We start from the raw sequence: 18,168 nt of genomic DNA on the forward strand, positions 1-18,168 counted from the left end.
ATAAACATAAATATTATTTATACAGATATCTGTATAAACATATAAACATTATTTATACAGATATCTGAATAAACATATAAATACTATTTTTACAGATATCTGTATGAAGATATATATATTATTTTTAGAGATATCTGTATAAAGATATACATATTATTTATACTGATATCCGTATAAACACATAAATATTATTTATACACATATCTGCATAAACATATAAATATTATTTATACAGATATCTGTATAAACATAGAAATATTATTTATACAGATATCTGTATAAACATATAAATATTATTTATACGGATATGTTTATTAACATAGAAGTATTATTTATGCAGATATATGTGTGAACATATAAATCTTATTCATGCCGATAGCTGTATAAACAAACAAATATTATTAATGCAGATATCTGTATAAACATATAAATATTATTTATACAGATATCTGTATAAACGTATAAATATTATTTATAAACATATCTGTATATACATAAAAATGTGTATACAGATATCTGTATAAACATAAATATTTATACAGGTATCTATAAACATATAAACATTACATATGCAAATATCTGTATAAACAGAAATATTTATTCAGATATCTGTATAAACATAGAAACATTAATACAGATATCTGTATGAACATAGAAATATTTATATAGATATCTGTATAAACATAGAAATATTTATACAGATATCTGTATGAACATAGAAATATTTATACAAATATCTGTATGAACATAGAAATATTTATACAGATATCTGTATAAACATAAATATTTTTAAAGATATATTTATAAACATATAAATACATATACAGTTATCTGTATAAACATATAAATATATATACATATATCTGTATAAAGATATAAATACTTATATAGATATCTGTATAAACATATAAATATTTCTACAGATATCTGTATAAATAATATTTATATGTTTATACACATATCTGTATAAATAATATTTATATGTTTATACAGATATCTGTATAAATAATATTTATATGTTTATGCAGATATCTGTATAAATAATATTTATATGTTTGTAAAGATATCTGTATAAATAATATTTCTATGTTTTTGCAGATATCTGTATAAATAATATTTATATGTTTATACGGATATCAGTATAAGTAATATTTATATCTATATACAGATATGTGTAAAAATAATATGTATATGTTTATACAGATACCAGTATAAATAATGTTTATATGTTTATAGAGATATCTGTATGAGTAATATATATATGTTTATACAGATATCTGTATAATTAATATTTATATGTTTATACAGGTATCTGTACAAATATTTATAGGTTTATACAGATATCTGTATAAATATTTATAGGTTTATACAGATATCTGCATAAATATTTATAGGTTTATACAGATATCTGTAAAAATATTTATACATTTATAGAGATAACTGTATAAACATTTATACCTATATACAGATATCTCTATAAATATACCTTCGTACATATATCTGTATAAATAATTATATGTTTTTACAGATATCTGTATCAATATTTATATGTGTATACTGATATCTGTAACATATAAATATTACATATGCTGATATCTGTATAAACATGTAAATATTATTTATACAGGTATCTGTATAAATACATAAATATTTATAGAGATCTGTATAAGCATATAAATATTATTTATACAGATATCTGTATGAACGTATAAGAATTATTTATAAGGATATCTGTATCAACATATAAATATTACGTATGCTGATATCTGCATTAACATATAAATATTATTTATACAGATATTTCCATAAACATATAAATATTTACACAGATATCTGTATAAACATATAAATATTATTTATACAGATATCTGTATAAACATATATTTTTTATTCATACAGATATCTGTATAAATAATATATCAAAAAGTACATTAAATATATTTTATATACTGTACATATAATATCATCTAACAGAACACCAAATACACATTATATACTGTAAATGAAATATCAAAATTACAGTAAATATATATTACATACTGTACATAAAATATCAAAAAGTACGCCAAATATATGTTATATACTCCAAATAAAATATCAAAATGTACAGTACATATATTTTATATACTGTACATATAATATTATCTAAAAGTACACCAAATGCATATTATATGCTGTAGTTAAATTATCAAAAAGTATGGTAAATATATATTACATGCAGTACATAAACTATCAAAAATTACACAAATATATATTGTATACTGTAAATGAAATATCAAAATGTTCATTAAAAATAAATTACATACAGTACATAAAATATAAAAAAGTACACCAAATATATATTGTATACTGTAAGTAATATATCAAAAACTACAGTAAATATATTTTATATACTGTACATAAAATATGATAAAGTACACCAAATATATAATATACTGCAAATAAAATATAAAAAAGTACCTGAAATATATTTTATATACTCTACATATAATATTATTTATCAGTACACCAAATACACATTATATACTGTAAATGAAATATCAAAATTACAGTAAATATATATTACATACTGTACATAAAATATCAAAACGTACACCAAATATTTGTTATATAATCCAAATGAAATATCAAAAAGTACAGAAAATATATTTTATATACTGTACATATAATATTATCTAAAAGTAACCCAAATGCATATTATATGATGTATTTAAAATATCATAAAGACAGTAAATATATATTACATACGATACATAAAATATCAAAAATTACACCAAATGTATATTATATACTGTAAATGAAATATCAAAAAGTACAGTAAATATATATTACATACTGTACATAAAATATAAAACATTACAACAAATATGTATTGTATACTGTAAATAATATATCAAAAAATACAGTAAATATATTTTATATACTGTACATAAAATATCAAATAGTACACCAAATATTTATTATGTACTGTAACTAAAATATCAAAAAATTCCTTAAATATACTTTATATACTGTACATATTATAATATCTAACAGTACACCAAATACACATTATATACTTTAAATGAAATATCAAAATTACAGTAAATATATATTACATACTGTACACAAAATATCAAAAAATACACCAAATATATGTTATATACTCCAAATAAAATATCAAAAAGTACACTAAATATATATAACATACTATACAAAAAATATCGAAAATTACACCGAATATATATTATATACTGTAAATGAAATATCAAAAAGTACAGTAAATATATATTACACACTGTACATAAAATATCAAAAAGTACACTTAATATATGTTTTATACTCCAAATAAAATATCAAAAATACAGTAAATATATTTTATATACTGTACGTATAATATTATCTAAAAGTACACCAAATACATATTATGTGCTGCAGTTAAAATATCAAAAACTACAGTAAATATATATTACATACTGTACATAAAATATCAAAAATTACACCAAATATATATTTTATACGGTAAATGAAATATCAAGTAGTACACTATATATATTACATACTGTACATAAGATATAAAGAAGTACACCAAATATATATTGTATACTGTAAATAATATATCAAAAACTACAGTAAATATATTTTATATACTGTACATAAAATATCAATTAGTACACCAAATATATATTATGTACTGTAAATAAAATATCAAAAAGTACATTAAATATATTTTATAAATATATTTTTTACACTGTATATATAATATTATCTAACAGTACACCAAATACACATTATATACTGTAAATGAAATATCAAAATTACAGTATATATATATTACATACTGTACACAAAATATCAAAAATTACACCAAATATATGTTATATACTCCAAATAAAATATCAAAAATACAGTAAATATATTTCATATACTGTAAATATAATATTAACTAAAAGTACACCAAATACATATTATATGCTGTAGTTAAAATATCAAAATGTACAGAAAGTATATATTATATACTGTACATAAAAGATCAAAAATTACACCAAATATATATTATATACTGTAAATGAAATATCAAAAATTACAGTAAATATATATTACATACTGTACATAAAATATAAAAATGTACACCTAATATATATTTTATACTGTAAATAATATATCAAAAACTACAGTAAATATATTATATATACTGTATATAAAATATCAAAAAGTACACCAATTATATATTATATAATGTAAATAAAATATCAAAAAGTACATTAAATACATTTTATACACTGTACATATAATATTATCTAACAGTACACCAAATACACATTGTGTACTGTAAATGAAATATCAAAATTACAGTAAATATAGATTACACAGTGTTCATAAAATATCAAAAAGTACACCAAATATATGTTATATACTCCAAATAAAATATCAAAAAGTACAGTAAATATATTTTATATACTGTACATATAATATTATCTAAAAGTACCCCGAATACATATTATATGCTGTAGTTAAAATATCAAAAATAAAGTAAATATATAATACATACTGTAAATAAAATATCAAAAATTACATCAAATATATATTATATACTGAAAATGAAATATCAAAAAGTACAGTAAATATATATTACATACTGTACATAAAATATCAAAAATTACACCAAATATATATTATATACTGTAAATGAAATATCAAAAAGTACAGTAAATATCTATTACATTCTGTACATAAAATATAAAAAATACACCAAATATACATTGTATACTGTAAATAATATATCAAAAACTACAGTAAATATATTGTATATACTGTACATAAAAAATCAAAAAGTACCCCAAATATATATTATATACTGTAAATAAAATATCAAAAACTCCATTAAATATATTTTATATACTGTACATATAATATTATTTAACAGTACACCAAATACACATTATATACTGTAAATGAAATATCAATATTACGGTTAATATATATTACATACTGTACATAAAATATCAAAAAGTACACCAAATATATGGTATATAATCCAAATAAAATATGAAAAAGTACAGAAAATATATTTTATATACTGTACATATTTTATCAAAAAGTACACCAAATAGATATTATATGCTGTATTTAAAATATCAAAAATACAGTAAATATATATTACATACTATACATAAAATATCAAACATTACACCACATATATATTATATACTGTAAATGAAATATCAAAAAGTACACTAAATATATATTACACACTGTACATTAAATATCAAAAAGTACACTAAATATATGTTATGTACTCCAAATAAAATATCAAAAATACAGTAAATATATTTCATATACTGTACATGTAATATTATCTAAAAGTACAACAAATACATATTATATGCTGCAGTTAAAATATCAAAAAGTACAGTAAATATATATTACATACTATACATAAAATATCAAAAATTACACCACATATATATTATATACCGTAAATGAAATATCAAAAATTACACTAAATATATATTACATACTGTACATAAAATATAAAACAGTACACCAAATATGTATTGTATACTGTAAATAATATATCAAAAACTACAGAACATATATTTTATATACTGTACATAAAATATCAAAAAGTACACCAAATATGTATTATATACTGTAAATAATATATGAAAAATTGCATTAAATATATTTTATATACTGTACATATAATATTATCTAACAGTACACCAAATACACATTATACACTGTAAATGAAATATCAAAATTACAGTAAATATATATTACATACTGTGCATAAAATATCAAAAAGTACACCAAGTATATGGTGTATACTCTAAATAAAATATCAAAAATTACAGTAAATAAAATTTATATACTGTACATATAATATTATCTTAAAGTACACCAAACACATATTATATGCTGTAGTTAAAATGTCAAAAAGTACTGTAAATATATATTACATACTGTACATACAATATCAAAATTTACACCAAATATATATTATATACTGTAAATGAAACATCAAAAAGTACAGTAAATATATATTACATACTGTACATAAAATAAAAAAGTACACCAAATATATATTGTATACTGTAAAAAATATATCAAAAACTACAGTAAATATATTTCATATACTGTACATAAAATATCAAAAATACAACAAATATATATTATATACTGTAAATAAAATATCAAAAAGTACATTAAATATATTTTATATACTGTACATATAATATCATCTAACAATACACCAAATACACTTTATATACTGTAAATGAAATATCAAAATTACAGTAAATATATATTGCATACTGTACATAAAATATCAAAAAGTACACCAAATATATGGTATATACTCTAAATAAAATATCAAAAAGTACAGTAAATATATTTTATATACTGTACATAAAATATTATCTAAAAGTACACCAAATACATATTATATGCTGTAGTTAAAATATCAAATAGTACAGTAAATATATATTACATACCATACATAAAATATCAAAAATTATACCAAATACATATTATATACTGTAAATGAAATATTAAGAAGTACACTAAATATATATTACACTATATATATTCTGGACATTCTGGCCAGCTCTTGTTTTCACCTTACTGACTTCTTCAGACACTAGGCTTTTGCTTTAGACCATTCATGGTTTTTCTTCCTCTTCAAATCAGTAATCAATAAATCCTCTTCAAGTCAATAAATTTCCACTCCTGTAGGAAACCCTGATATTCTGGTCATGCCAAGGTTTAATTAACTGGTTTGATTGTTTTTCTGTTTTCTTGGTTTTTTTTCCCTTCTTCCTGGGGGTTTCTAGTAATTCTAGTTTGATGTCTCACTTTCTCCATTTTTTATTTCTTAGTTTTCTTCTGTGATTATTTTCACTGCAGCTGCAGGGCCTTATCCTGGGTTGGCAGAGAACTAGCACTTACTCTGCCCTAATTGGAATCCAGGAGAGATAGGAGGTGCCCTAGTGTGAAAATGTGTTTACTCCTCTCTGCTTCTGGTAGTCTCTCTGTAGGAGTTCTTTACATATTCTGAATGTTCACTTCTTATGTGATACATGATGAGCAACTATAGGTTGAATGTCTCTGATACAAAAATCTGAAATCCGAAATGCTCTAAAGTCTGAAACTTTTTGAGTGCCAACATGACACTCAAATGAAATGCTTATTGGAGCATCTCAGACTCATGGGATTGAATTCGAGATGCTCAACCAGTAAGAATAATGCAAATATTACAAAATCTGAAACACATCCCAAGCATTTCAAATAAGGGACACTCAACTGGTATTTTCTTTTATTCTACAGTTTGCCTTTTACCCTGTTGGTTGTGACCTTTGAGGTACAGAAGTTTTTAGGTTTGATATATTTTTGCTTTTACTGCCTGAGCTTTTAATGTCATATCCTAAAAATTATTGACAAATTGATCGTCATAAAGCATTTTCCAAATTTGTTTTCCCTAGGAGTTTGATAGTTCTAGTTTTACATTTAGGTTTATAATTCACTTTGAATTAATTTTAACGTGGTGTAAGGTAAGAGTCCAACTTCATTGTTTTGCATGTAGATGTACAATTTTCCCAACACCATTTGTTGAAGAAAGTGTCCTTCGCCATTGAGTGGTCTTGGCATCCTTGTGGAAGATCATCGGACCATATATGCCAGGGTTGGTTTCTGAGGTCTCTGTTGTGTTGGTCCATAAGTGTGTCAAGAGTGTCTTTATGCCATGACCACATTTTTTTTTGGCTTATTGCAGTTTTGTAATTGTTTTGAGAACTTTAATTTCGTTCTGTTTCAAGATTGATTTGCCTATTCATGGTCCCTGGAGATTCCATATGAATTTTAGGATAGGTTTTTCTGTTTATCAAAAATGTCATTGGAATCTTTATAAGGATTGTATTGAATCTAGGTCACTTCGAGTAGTGTTGACATCATTCCAAGATGAAATCATCTAATCGGCAAACCCAGCTTTTCTTTTCATTTATTTGTGTTTAATTTCTTTCAACAGTGTTTTGTAGTTTTCTGTGTCCAAATCTTTTGCCCTCTTGGTTAAGCTTATTTCTAATTTTTATAATGCTGTTCTAAATGTAATTGTTTTTTTTTTGTTTTTTTTTTTTTTTGAGATGGAGGCTTGCTCTGTCTCCCAGGCTGGAGTGCAGTGGCACTATCTCAGGTCACTGCAACCTGCACCTTCCTTATTCAAGCGATTCTCCAACCTCAGCCTCTTAAGTACCTGGGATCACTGGTGCGCGGCACCACGCCCAGCTAATTTTTTGGTATTTTTCGTACAGACAGGGTTTCTCCATGTTGAACAGGCTAGTCTTGAACTTGTGACCTCAGGTGATCTGCCCGCCTCGGCCTCCCAAGCTGCTGGGATTGCAGGCATGAACCACCGCACCCGGCCAAATGTCATTCTTTTTAAAAATTTCTTTTGTTTTCTCTTTCTCTTTCTTTTCTTTTCTTTCTGTCTCTTTCTTTCCTTTCTTTCTTTTTTTTTTGAGACTGTGTCTCACTCTGTTTCCTAAGCTGGAGCACAGTGGCACAATCTCAGCTGACTGCAACCTCCACCTTCCAAGTTCAAGCAATTCTCCTGCCACAGCCTCCCAAGTAGCTGGGACTACAGATGTCTGCACTATGCCCAGCTAATTTTTGTATTTTTAATAGAGATAGAGTTTTGCTATTTATATTAGAGATGGGGTTGGCCCAGCTGGTCACGAACTCCTGACCTCAGGTGGTCCACCCGCCTTGGCCTCCCAAAGTGCTGGGATTACAAGTGTGAGCCACTGCACCTGGCCTCTTTTTAAAATTTTATTTGCAGATTGTTCATTGTTAGTTTATAGAAATGCAACTGACTTGTGTGTGTTACTGTATCCTGAAACTTTGTTGAATTTCATTATTCTACCAGTATTTTGTAGAATTTCAGGATTTTTACACATTATATCCTGTTGTCTGTGAACAAAATTTTGTACTTTTTCCTTTCCAATTTGCATGCTTTTTATTACTTTCTGTTGCCTAATTATTCTGAGTAGAAATTCCAGTACTGTGATAAATAGAAGTGGCTGGAAGAGATGTTGCTATCTTATTCCTGATCCTAGAGGAAAAGATTTTAGTTTTTCACCATTGAGTATGATGTTAGCTGTGAGCTTTTCATGTATAATCTTTATTTACTGAGGAGTTTCTATATATTACTAATTCTTTGAGTGTTTTTATTAAAAAAGGTGTTCATCTGGCTCTGGAACCAGATAAATGTTGACCTGATAGAATGGATTGGAATGTCCCCTTCTGGTTTTTCAGCATTTTTGGAATATTTTGCAGAGGATTGGCATTAATTCTTCTTGAAATGTTTGGTAAAATTCTCCAGTGAAGTTATCTGGACTTGCAATTTTCTTTTTGGTGGGGTTTTTGATTACTGGTTGAATCTTCTTACTAGTTGCAGGTCTCTTTGGATTTTTTATTTCTCTGTGATGCAGTATGGTGGTTTGTGTTTCTAGGAATTTATAAATTTATTCTAGGTTGCCTAGTTTTGTGGCACATGGTTGCTCACATTAGTCTCTTGTAATCGTTTTCATTTCTGTGGCATCTGTTGTACTGTCACCTCTTTTATTTATGATTTTGGTATTTGAGATGTCTCTTTTTTTCTTAATATAGCTGTGAGTTTTAAAATTTTTACTGATCTTTAAAAAAACAAACTCTGGTTTTTTTTCCATTTTTTCTGGTCTTATTCTGCTTATCTCTGCTCTAATCTGTTATTTTCTTCCTTTTGCTTGGTTTGTCACTAGTATTTTTTTCCCCTTCAGGTGTAATGTTAGGATATTGATTTGAGATCTTTCTTCTTTTTAATTTAAGCACCTGCAGCTGTAAGCTTCCCTTTAGCATGGGTTTGAGATCTTTCTTCTTTTTAATTTAAGCATCTGCAGCTGTAAGCTTCCCTTTAGCATGGGTTTGAGATCTTTCTTCTTTTTAATTTAAGCATCTGCAGCTGTAAGCTTCCCTTTAGCATGGGTTTGAGAACTTTCTTCTTTTTAATTTAAGGATCTGCAGTTGTAAGCTTCCCTTTAACATGGGTTTGAGATCTTTCTTCTTTTTAATTTAAGCATCTGCAGCTGTAAGCTTCCCTTTAGCACTGCCTTTGTTGCCTCCTCCTGAGTTTTGGTATGTCACGGTTTTGTTTTCATTTGCTTAAACATTTTTTTGTCCTATTGTAATATAATTGTGTTGTTTTTAATAAAGGTAATTAATGAAACACATAATGAATTGTACTTCTGTTTTTATAATATTTTAAGCATTCTTAACTCAGAAATGTAAATTTTAGAAAAAAATTCCAGGCCAGGCACAGTGGCTCACACCTGTAATCCCAGCAATTGAGGAGGCTGAGTGGGGCGGATCATCTGAGGTCAGGAGTTGGAGACCAGTCTGGCCAACATAGTGAAACCATGTCTTTAATAAAAATAGAAAAAAAATATATAAAAGTTAGCTGGGTGTCGTGGTGGGTGCCTGTAATCCCAGCTACTCTGGAGGCTGAGGCAGGAGAATCACTTGAATCTGGGAGGTGGAGGTTGCAGTGAGCTGAGATTGCACCACTGCACTCCAGCCTGGGTGACAGAATGAGAATCCATCTCAAAAAAAAAAAAAAGAAAAAAAATTTCAGACATATTTATTTGTATTTCAATTTAGAAACTATGATCTCCTAAGTGTATTGACACAGCAACCTGACATAAAGATAAAGAATAATAAGCATATAACCAAATGGAAACTTGCAAATACCTGTTTTTTATTAATTTTTAATTATATATATTTAAAAATTGCCAGGTGCAGTGGCTTACACCTGTAATCCCAGCACTTTGGGAGGATAAGGTGGGCAGATCACATGAGTTCAGGAGTTTGAGACCAGCCTGGCCAACATGGTGAACCTCATCTCTATTAAAAATCAAAAAATTAGCCAGGCGTGATAGCATGCATCTGTAGTCCCAGCTACTAGGGAGACTGAGGCAGGAGAATTGCTTGAACATGGGAGGCAGAGGTTGCAGTGAGCCAAGATAGTGCCACTGCACTCCAGCCTGGGTGACAGAGTAAGACTCTGTCTCAAAAAAATAAAAATTGTCTGGGCGCAGTGGCTCACACCTGTAATCGCAGCACTTTGGGAAGCTGAGGCAGGCAGATCACGTAAGGAGATCGAGACCATCCGGGCTAACACGGTGAAACGCCATCTCTACTAAAAATACAAAAAATTAGCCGGGTGTGGTGGCGGGTGCCTGAGGTTCCAGCTACTCCGGAGGTTGAGGCAGGAGAATGGTGTGAACCTGGGAGGTGGAGCTTGCAGTGAGCGAGATTGCACCACTGGACTCCAGCCTGGGTGACAGAGCGAGACTCTGTCTCAAAAAATAAAATAAAATAAAATAAAACTAAGGTGTGTTTGACATACAAAAATTACACATATTTAATATATACCGTTTGTGTGTGTGTGTGTGTGTGTGTGTGTGTGTTACAGAGGTTTTACTCTTGTTGCCCAGGCTGGAGTGCAGTGACACGATCTCAGCTCACTGCAACCTCCGCCTCCCGGGTTCAAGCAATTCTCCTGCCTCAGCCTCCTGAGAAGCTGGGATCGCAGGCATGCGCCCCCACGCCCAGCTAATTTTTGCATTTTTTTAGTAGAGACAGGGTTTCACCATGTTGGCTAGGCTGGTCTCGAACTCCTGACCTCAGACGACCACCTGCTTCGGCCTCTCAAAGTGCTGGGATTACAGGCGTGTGACACCGAATGTATACATCCTAATGAGTTTAGAGGTAAGTATTCGCCCCAGGACTCATCACAACAAATAATGCCGTAAACTTGACCATCACTCCCCATATATTTCTCATTCTCACCCTTTTTAAAAAATGAGACCGGGAATGGTGGCTCACACCTGTAATCCCAGCACTTTGGGAGGCCGAGGCAGGTGGATCACGAGGTCAGGAGATCAAGACCATCCTGGCTCACACAGTGAAACCCCGTTTCTACTAAAAATACAGAAAATTAGCCGGGCGTGATGGAGGGCACCTGTAGTCCCAGCTACTCGGGAGACTGAGGCAGGATAATGGTGTGAACTCGGGAGGCAGAGCTTGCAGTGAGCCGAGATCATGCCACTGCACTCCAGCCTGGGCAACAGAGTGAGACTCTGTCTCAAAAAAAAAACAAAATTAGATGACCATTTCACCTAAAATATACCCTCTTAAGTTTCTTTTTAAGTGTACAATACAGGATGGCCATGCATCAGAGATATATGTGGGTTTGGTTCCAGACCACTGCAATAAAGTGAGTTATACAATTTCTTTTGGTTTCCCAGTGCATGTAAAAGTATGTTTATACTGTGCTGTATAAAGTGTGCAATAGCATATGTCTACAAAGTGTGCACACCTTAATTTACAAATACTTTATTGTTAACAAGTGCTAACAGTCATCTGAGCCTTCAGAAAGCTGCAATCTTTTTGTGTGTGTGTGACAGAGTTTTACTCTGTGGCTCAGGCTGGAGTAATTGCAGCCTCAACCTCATGCTCAATCAAACCCCCACCTCAGACTCCTGACTACCTGGGACTACAGGTGCATACCACCATGTCCAGCTAATTTTTGTATTTTTTTTTTTTTGTAGAGATGGGGTTTTGCCATGTTGCCTTGACGTCCTGGGCTCAAGCAATCCACCCACCTTGGCCTCCCAAGGTGTTGGGATGACAGGTGTGAGCCACTGCACCTGGCCAAATTTCAGTCTTCTTGCTGATGGAGGGTCTTGCCTTAATGTAAGGTGGTGGTTGCTGAGCTTTGGGGTGGCTGTGGCAATTTCTTAAAATAAGACAACATTGCAGTTTTCTGTGTCAATTGATTCTTCCTTTCACGAAAGAATTATCTGTAGCATACGATGTTGTTTGATAGCTTTTTACCCACAGTAGAACTTTCAAAATTGGATTCAATCCTGTCAAACCTTCGTACTGCTGTACCAACTAAGTTTATGTATTATTGTAAATCATTGGGTTCAATCCTGTGAAGCCCTCCTTCTGCTGTACCAACTAAGTTTATTCTAAATCTGTTGTCATCTCAACATTGTTTACACTCTCTTCACCACGAGTAGATTTCATCTCAAGAAACCACTTTCTTTGCTCATCCGTGGAAGCAACTCATCCACTCACGTTTTCTGCGGAGCCTGCTGCAGTCTCGCCAGAACTTCAGGCTCTGTCTCTGATTCTAATGCTCTTGTTATTTCCACCATATCTGCAGTTACTTCCTCCACAGAAGTCGTGAACCCCTATGTCATCTGTGAGGGTTGGAATAATCTTCCCAACTTCTCTCTCTCTCTCTTTTTTTTTTTTTTTTGAGATGAAGTCTTGCCTGGGCTGGAGTGCAGTGATGCGATCTCAGCTCACTGCCACCTCCACCTCCTGGGTTCAAGCAATTCTCCTGCCTCAGCCTCCCAAGTATTTGGGATTACAGTCACCCCCGACCAGGCCCAGATAATATTTTTTGTGTTTTTAGTACAGACAGGATTTCACTATGTTGGCCAGGCTGGTCTCAAATTCCTGACCTCATGATCAACGTGCCTTGGCCTCCCAAAGTGCTGGGATTACAGGCGTGAGCCACCAAGCCCGGCCCCAACTTCTCCTAATGTTGCTATTTTGATCTTCTTTTTTAAATCATGAATGTTCTCAATGGAATCTAGAATGGTGAATCCTTTCCAGTAGGTTTTCAATTATTTTGCTGAGATCCATCAAAGAAATCACTTTCTACAGAAGCTATAGCTTTATGAAATATATTTTTTAAGTGATAAGACTTGAAAGTTGAAATTATTCTTTGATCCAAGGGCACCAGAATGAATGTTGGGTTAGTAGGCATGAAAACAATATTCAGCTCTTTATACATCTCTGTAAAAGCCCTTGAGTACCAGGGGCATTGTCAGTGAGCGGTAATACTTTGAAAGGAATCTTATTTCTTGAGCAGTAGTTGTCGACAGTGGGCTTAAGATATTCAGTAAACCATATTTGTAAACCGATAGTCTGTCATACAGGCTTTGTTCCCATTTATAGAGTAGAGGCAGAGCTGTGTTTTATCATAATTCTTCAGGGCCCTTGGATTTTCAGAATAGTAAATCATCATTGGTTTCAAGTTAACATCACCAACTGCATTAGCCCTTAACAAAAGAGTCAGCATGTCCTTTGAAGCCTTAAAGCCAGGCATCAACTCCTCTCTAGCTGGGAACATCCTAGATAGCATCTCCTTCTAGTAGAAGGCTGTTTTGTCTCCATTGCAAATCTGTTTAGTGTAGCCATCTTAATCAGTTATCTTCTAGATAGCTTTCTGCAGCTTTCCCAACAGTACTTACTGCTTTATCTTGCGCTTTTATGTTATGGAGATGACTTTTTTCCTTAAACCTCAAGAAACAAGCTCTTCTAGCTTCAGACTTTTCTTCTGCAGCTGCCTCACCTCTCTAAGTCTTCATATAATTGAAGAGAGGCCAGGTGCGGTGGCTGTCACACCTGTAATCCTAGCACTTTGGGAGGCCAAGGCGGGCAGATCACCTGAGGTCAGGAGTCCGACACCAGTCTATGTGACTGACAAACATTCAGACTCCAGCAGCAGTGTTCTGTAATCTTATGTGAGGGACAAACATCCAGACCCCAAGAGCAGTGTTCTGAAATCCTATGTTAAGGGAAACATTGAGAACCCAGCATGAATGTTCTGGAATCCTATGTGGAGAAACCCCGTCTCTACTAAAAATACAAAAAATTAGCCAGGCGTGGTGGTGCATGCCTGTAATCCCAGCTACTCGGGATGCTGAGGCAGGAGAATGGCTTGAACTTGGGAGGCAGAGGTTGCGATGAGCCAAGATCATGCCATTGCACTCCAGCTTGGGCAAGAAGAATGAAACTCTGTCTCAAAAACAAAGAAAAAAAAGGAAAAAGAGAGTTAGGCTTAGGCTTAATGGAATTTTTTTTTTATCTTCTATCTAGACCAATTAAACTTTCTTCATAACAGCAGCAAGATTGTTTAGCTTTTTATCATTCATGTGTTCACTGGAGTAGCACTTTAAATTTCTTTCCAGAACACTTCCTTTGCATTCACAACTCGGCTAATGTTTGCTGCATGAGGTCTAGCTACTGGCCTGTCTTGCTTGCAACATGCCTTCCTCACTAAGCTTAATTATTTCTTCCTTTTGGTTTAAAGTGACAGACATGCAACTCTTCTTTCACTTGAACATATAGAGGCTATTGTAGGGTTATTAATTGGCCACATTTTAATATTAATAAAAAGAAGCCTGAGAAAAAGAGAGAGAAAGAGGAATGGCCCGTTGGTGGGGCAGTCAGAACAAACGCATTTGTCAATTGTTTGCTGTCTTATCCTGGTGTTATTTGTGGTTCCCAAAACAATGACAACAGTAGCATTAAAGATCACTGATTACAGATCACCATAACGATTCAATAATAAAATGCTTAAAATACTGTGAAAATGACCGAAATGTGACACAGAGACGTGAAGTGAGCACGTGCTGTAGGAACAATGGTGCCAGTGAGACCTGCTTATTGCAGGGTTGCCACAAACCTTCAATATGTAAAACACATGGTCACAAAATACAATAAAGCAAAGTGCAGTGAAACAAGATGTGTCTGTCTTTTGATAGACTCTGACAATCTCTATCTTTGAATTGGTACATTCATAGCATTAACATTCAAAGTGATTATTGATATCATTGGATTAATATCTACTACATTTGTTACTGTTTTCTATTCATTCTCCTCAGTCTTCATTCTTTTGTCTACCACTCTTTTTCTGCCTTTTGCAGTTTTCATTGATGATTTTAGATGACTACATTTTCCCTGTCTTTCTTAGCATGTACTTCTATTTTTAAAACTTTTTTTAACTAGTTGCCACAGAATTTGCAATATACATTTACAACCAATTCAAGTCCACTTTCAAATAACACTATCTCACTATCCCACAAATAAGACTACCTGCTTAACAAACAAAACACCTAATTCCTCAGTAACATTTACAACCAATTCAAATCCACTTTCAAATAACACTATCCCACTATCCCACGAATAAGACTACCTGCTTAACAGACAAAACACCTAATTCCTCAGTAACATTTACAACCAATTCAAGTCCACTTTCAAATAACACTATCCCGCTATCCCACAAATGAGGCTACCTGCTTAACAAAGAACTCATCTAATTCCTCAATATACATTTACAACCAATTAAAGTCCACTTTCAGATAACACTATCCCACTTCACAGGTGACTACCTGCTTAACAAAGAAAACACCTGATTCCTCCCTCCCATCCTTCCATTCCATTCCTTGTATTATTGTTCCTTATTTCACTTGTGTAAAAGCATACACAATCTATCTGTGTGTATTTATTATTATCTACAAACTTATTGGTCAGATCAATTATGAATAAATACATGTTTTTATTGTACCACAATTCCTCCCTCCCATCCTTCCATTCCATTCCTTGTATTAGTGTTACTCATTTCACTTGTGTATAAGCATACATAATCTATCTGTGTGTATTTGTTATTGTCTATGAACTTCTTGGTCAGATCAATTAAGAATAAATACACAGGTTTTTATTGTACCACAATTATTTCTTTAATGCTCTTTTTTAAAAAATGTTGATCCATGTTTCAGTTATATATCTTTTGTTTCCCTCTAAAGAATTTCATTTAACATTTCTTGCAAGACAGGTCTCCTGGCAACAAGTTTCTTGAATTTTTATTTTTCTGAGGAAGGCCTTAATTCTCCTCACTTTTGAAGGGTGTTTTCAGTGGGTACAGAAACTTAGGTTGGTGGGTTTTTTTCTGTCAATATTTGGAATTTTTCATTTCACTGTCTTCTTGCTTTCACAGTTTCTGCAATGTTGAATGCAGTTCTTATCTTTGTGTCTCTGTAGGTAAGGGGTTTTCTGCCCCACCTCTGGTTTCTTTCAGAGTTTTCCTTTATCTTTTATTTCATATAGTTTGAAAATTATATGTCCAAGTGTAGGTTGCTGGCATTTATTCTGCCTGGTGTTCTCGGAGCTTCCTGGATCTTTGGTTTGGTGTCTGACATTAATACTGGAAGTTCTCAGACATGGTTGTTGCAGAACTTTCTTCTATTTCTTCTCCTCCTGGTATTCTCATTACTCTGTTTCACCTTTTGTAGTTGTCCCACAGTCTTGGATATCATCTTCTGTTCTTTTCAGTGTTTCTTTAGTTTTCAAAGTTTCTGATGATAAATCCTCAAGGTCAGAGATTCTTTACTCAGCTGAGTCCAGTCTACTAATAAGCCATCAGAGGTATTCTTCAGTTATTTACCACATTTTTTATCACTACATTATGTTGAAGTTTCTTACGATGTCCGTCTTTCTGATTACATTACCCATCTACACTTGAATGCTGTCTACTTCATTCATTAGGCCCTTAGCATATTCTCCAGAGGTTTAAAAAAAAATTCCAAAATCATATCTTTGTCTGCTTCTGAAGCTTGCTCTGTTGACACAAATTGTATTTTTTTCTTTTTTTTGGATTTTAGTATGCCTTGCAATTTTTTCCGTTTATTCTCATGCATGAAGCACCCACTAAAAGTGACTGTTGTTAGTATAGCTTCAGTAATGCAGTGATGAGGTGACAGGGCAGATGATGCTCTCTTAGTCTCTTTAGGCTAGTATAACAAAATACTTTAGACTGAGTAATTCATAAACAACAGAGATTATTGCTCACAGATCTGGAGGCTGGAAAGTCCAAGACTAAAGGGCCAGGATATTTGGTGTTTGGTGAAGGTCAAACATTCAGACACTCGCAACGACCACAGCGACAGCAGCAGTCTTCAGGAATCCTATGTGAGGGACAAACACTCAGAAGCCAGCTGGAGTGTTCTAGAATCCTATGTGAGGGACAAACATTCAGACCCCAGCAGTAGTGTTGTGGAATCCTATGTGAGGGACAAACTTTCAAACCCTTGTAGCAGTGTTCTGGAATCCTATGTGAGGGACAAAAATTCAGAACCTCGTAGCAGTGTTCTGGAATCCTATTTGAGGAACAATCAGACCACAGCAGGAATGTTCTGGAATCCTATGTTAGGGACAAACATTCAGAGCCCAGCTGCAGTGTTCCGGAATCCTATGTGAGGGACAAACATTCAGACCACAGCAGGAGTGCTCTGTAAT

Source organism: Pan paniscus, chromosome 16, assembly GCF_029289425.2.
Source record: "Pan paniscus chromosome 16, NHGRI_mPanPan1-v2.0_pri, whole genome shotgun sequence".
In the NCBI taxonomy this organism is placed as follows: Eukaryota; Metazoa; Chordata; class Mammalia; order Primates; family Hominidae; genus Pan; species Pan paniscus.